Here is a 4,932-nt window from a genome sequence, read left to right on the forward strand (position 1 = left end):
ATCATTAAAATACCGAATATCGGGAGGTACCGTTATATGGGGGCGATACGAAGACGTGCATCTGCACAGATAATTTTCTGTCTTAGGCTGTAGTTCCCATTATGAACTTCAAATACCAAATTTAAAACAATTCCGGTGAATAATATCGCTAAAATCATCAAAATGCCGAATATAGGGAGGTACTGTTATATGGGGCTATACGAAGACCTGGACCTGCACAGAGAATTTTGTGTCTTAGGCTGAGGTATCCATTTCGAACTTCAAATACCAAATTTAAAACAATTCCGCTAAAATCATCAAAATATCGAATATCGGGAGGTACCTTTATATGGAGGCTATACGAAGACGTGGACCTGCATAGACAATTTTCTGTCACAGGCTGTAGTTCCCATTATGAACTTCAAATGCCAAATTTAAAACAATTCCGCTAAAATCATCAAAATGCCGAATATAGGGAGGTACTGTTATATGGGGCTATACGAAGACGCGGACCTGCACAGATAATTTTCTGTCTTCGGCTGTAGTATCCATTTCGAACTTCAAATACCAAATTTGAAACAATTCAGGTGAATAATGTCGATACAATAATCAAAATACCGAATATAGGGAGTACTGACATATGGGGCCTATACGAAGACCTGGACCTGCATAGACAATTTTCTGTCACAGACTGTAGTTCCCATTACGAACTTCAAATGCCAAATTTAAAACAATTCCGCTAAAATCATCAAAATATCGAATATCGGGAGGTACCTTTATATGGAGGCTATACGAAGACGTAGACATAAACAGACAATTTTCTGTCGTAGGCTGTAGTATCCATTTCGAACTTAAAATACCAATAATGTCGCTAAAATCATCAAAATACCGAATATCGTGAGGTACCGTTATATGGGGGCTATATGAAAACGTGGACCTACATGGCCCATTTACGAACTTAACCTGCCTACTGGAAAAATAAACATGTGTGCAAAATTTTAGCCTTCTATCCCAATTTGTTCGAAAGATAGCGTGATTACGACAGACAGACAGACGGACATCGCTAAATCGACTTTGTTGGGTCTGACATGAGTATTTCGAGGAGTTACAAACGGAATGACAGTTATTATACCCTCCATAGTATGGTGGAGGGTATAAAAATGGCGTTAATTAAAAATAAGAAGTCAAGTAGTATCAGTCGGTATTGCCGACATATGTGGCTAAGGGTTAGCCTTGAGATATGATTATTCTAACTGTTGACCCTCTATGAGGGAGATTCCGAAGCATTTACCCAATATTCACCAATTCGTATCTGACACAAGTTTGATATAAATATTACTACGTCCCATATTTGGACTACGTCGACTACTTCCTATACCTTATATGAGATATGTGCTTTTTTTGGAAAAGGTGGAATATGTGCGAGATGCCGGGTAAAGCAGACCGAAATATTCCATTTCATCTAATACAGGTAAAAATATTGGTATGGGCAAAATTACAAGAAAATCGAACATATATATCCAATTTTATGCAAAATTATAAATTCCGAAAAATTCCATACTCATCTCAGATATCTGGTTAAGAGAAATATTTAGATACAGAAATTCATAAAGAATCGCCCACTTGTTTCGCAAGTTATGACAGATAAAAGTATTGAAAATTGTGACCCTTTGTCGGTGAGGTACCAGAAGGTGTTAGCAGATATACATCATCTTCACAACAGATCTTTTGCTAACAAAAATATTTGGATGTGTGAAATTTGAAGAGAGTTGGATGCAAATTTCGCTCCCTTTGAGCGTTTTTTCTCTGAAATAGTAGAAATTTACAAGAAGTCAATTGTGAAAACTCAACGTGCTTTTAAAACATTAAAAAATGTGAGAAGTGCGCCTTCTAAGAACACCATTAAGCGTTCGTACGAAAAATTGTCGACTGGTAAGGCTCTTTCTAATCCGAAGAGGCCACATAAAAGTCGACCAAGGCGATCGACCGAGAATATCGCTGCCGTACGAGCCTGTGTTGAGAGGTCCCCAAGAACATCCCAAAAACGCCGTTCTCAGCAGTTGGGCATGGCTCGGCCCACTCGTAAATAAGCAAAATTGCCGTTTTTACGCCACTGAAAATCCTCAGGAGATTTAAGAAGTGCCTCTTCATGACGAAAAAGTCACAGTTTGGTGCGGCGTTAGTGCGAAAACGGTCATTGGGCCGTTTTTCTTCCTAAATGAAAATGGCCATGCTGTTACCATCAATCAGGAGCGTTATCGCGACATGATGACCAATTTTGTGATGCCAATTATTCGTCGAAAGCGTATGAGGCAGTTCTGGTTTCAACAAGACGGCGCTCCACCGCACACAAGTCGCATAACAATCGATTTTCTGAAGAATTTGTTTCCGGGCCGTTTGATGTCGAAGAGTGGTGATTTGGAATGGCTACCGCGTTCGCCCGATTTGACGCCGCCTGACTTCTTCTTGTGGGGATATTTGAAGTCAAAGGTTTACGTTAACATAATAAGGACCGTAGAAGAGCTCAAGGACAACATTCGTGAAGAAATAGCCGCTATTCCTGCCGAAATGTTGGCAAAAACGATGGAAAATACAGCAAAAAGGGCGCAATACGTCATCAACGCCAGAGGCGGCCATTTGAGAGATATCATATTCAAAAATTGATGTAAACAAATCTACTTGGAACAAATTAAATGATTAACATTGCCAACCGCCAAATTTTTATTTTTTTTTGGATTAAAAAAAAAAACATGGGTTCGAAGCGTTGACATGTATGGACAATTTTCTATGATAAAAGGTGGTACGAACTCTTATTAAAAGCAGAACCGTTGAACATTTTGGCTTAAACTAAAAATAAATATATATTGGAGATTCACGAAAACGCGTACCTGCATTGAATATTATCTGCCAGAGAAGGATTTGTAATGGACCTTTCAGTAAACATTTGAGTACAATTGTATCAGCATATTTCATTCCTTTTGAAAGCTCGAGTTCTCTCTTGCTACTTGTACCACTAACACAGCATTTTCTATGTACGTAACAACAATTCTGAAGATGATAGACATTTCCAAAAAAAAAAAAAAAAAAAATGATCATTCATTCACAATTGAAAATAAATTATACCCCACTGTGCATCGTCATATGTTTTGTATTTGTTCCAAAAAAGAAATGCTTGCATAATTCGTTCAGCTGTTGGCTATAATTATATATATGTGTGTGTGTGTGTTTGTTTGCATTTGTTGATATTGTATAATTTCAAATTAAATTCAAATAATTATTATAAGCAAAAAAAATTATATGATTTTCTAAAATAAAAGAAACCATTCATTCATTCATCTTTTGCTCCCGATTTAGAAACGTTTGGCCGTTACGTTCTATTTCTTCAAGTAGTATCTGGTCGTAGCTGTAGACCGCATCCGCATCTTCTGTTGATAAAATCATAACTGAGATAATGTCAAAAAGATATTTTCTTTTCTAAAGGCTGTTGATGATGCTGACTGGCTGACTGACTGACTGACGTCGTCGTGGTCGCCTTCGAAGTGATCTTATCTAATTGCAAATGTCTGAGAGTGGAAGCAAAAAAAAAAAAAAAAAAGAAAAAAATAAAATAAAAAAAAAATTGTGGAAACACTGATGAAAAAGCGAACAAACTTAGTTGTGCAAATATTTTCATAATCTAATTTTTATAATCTTCGCATAGATTGTATGGAGGCTGTCAGTGTTTTTAGCAAAAAATAACCACGACATGTGTTGTGGATTCGAATTGTTGCTGTGTATATTGAAAAAAAAAATGGGAGAAGAAAATACTAAAGGAACTATGATCAATTAGCATGCTGACCATGTCCATAGCCTACATTAAAGCATACAATTCACATCCCTTCATTACGGATCACTTATATGTAAATTCTAGGAGATTTGTTTCTGCAAAATTCAAAAGACATACATTTACAATCATTCGCTTATTATGGATGATGAATTTTCAAAATATTATAGATAAGAATATACTTAGCCAGGTACTCATTTTTAAACCAGTGAAGAAAGTCTTAAAGTCGGGCGGGGCCGACCTTTGATACCCTACACCACTTTTCTAATTTAGTAGAGCTCCACATAACAATTAAAAGTTTTTTATGGGAGAATTCAACAATACACGCTATAATTATAATTTAAAGTTCAAAAGACTAAATATGCCGAAGCATTTGTATCTTTTAAATTCGGACTTGTATTGGCCATTTGATATATATGGGAGCTATATCCAAATCTGAACCGATCTTGATAAATTTTGGCAAATATATTTCTGAGCTGTATTTGATATATTTTCCTGAATATCGTTGTTACGGAGTGCATATTACGGCTGTGGATAACATATATAATAAATCGGATGAACAATATATAGGTATATATCTGAACTGATCTTCACCAAATTTGACATGCTAGCTTCTAGACTCAATTCGGTCGTAAGGGCCAAATTCCATCCCATTTGGGCAAATATTAGACGTTTGGTGCACAATAAAAGGTAAATCGGACGAAGTTATATATGGGATATATATCCAAACCTGAACCGATATTGATAACATTTGGCCAAGGTATTTCTGAGCTGTATTTCATATATTTCCCTGAATATATTTCTGAGCTGTATTTCATATATTTCCCTGAATATAACAAATCGGATGAACAATATATATGGGAGCTATAGCTATATCTGAACCGATCTTCACCAAATTTGACATACTAGCTTCTAGACTCAATTCGGTCGTAAGTGTCACATTTCATCCCATTTGGGAAAATATTAGACGTTTGGTGCACAATAAAAGGTAAATCGGACGAAGTTATATATAGGAGATACATCCAAATCTGAACCGATCTTCGTAAAATTTGACAAAGATATTTCTGAGCTGTATTTCATATACTTCCCTGAATATCGTTGTTACGGAGTGCAAATTACGGCTGTGGGTA

This window comes from Musca domestica, unplaced genomic scaffold (genome assembly GCF_030504385.1).
Source record: "Musca domestica strain aabys unplaced genomic scaffold, Musca_domestica.polishedcontigs.V.1.1 135, whole genome shotgun sequence".
NCBI lineage: Eukaryota > Metazoa > Arthropoda > Insecta > Diptera > Muscidae > Musca > Musca domestica.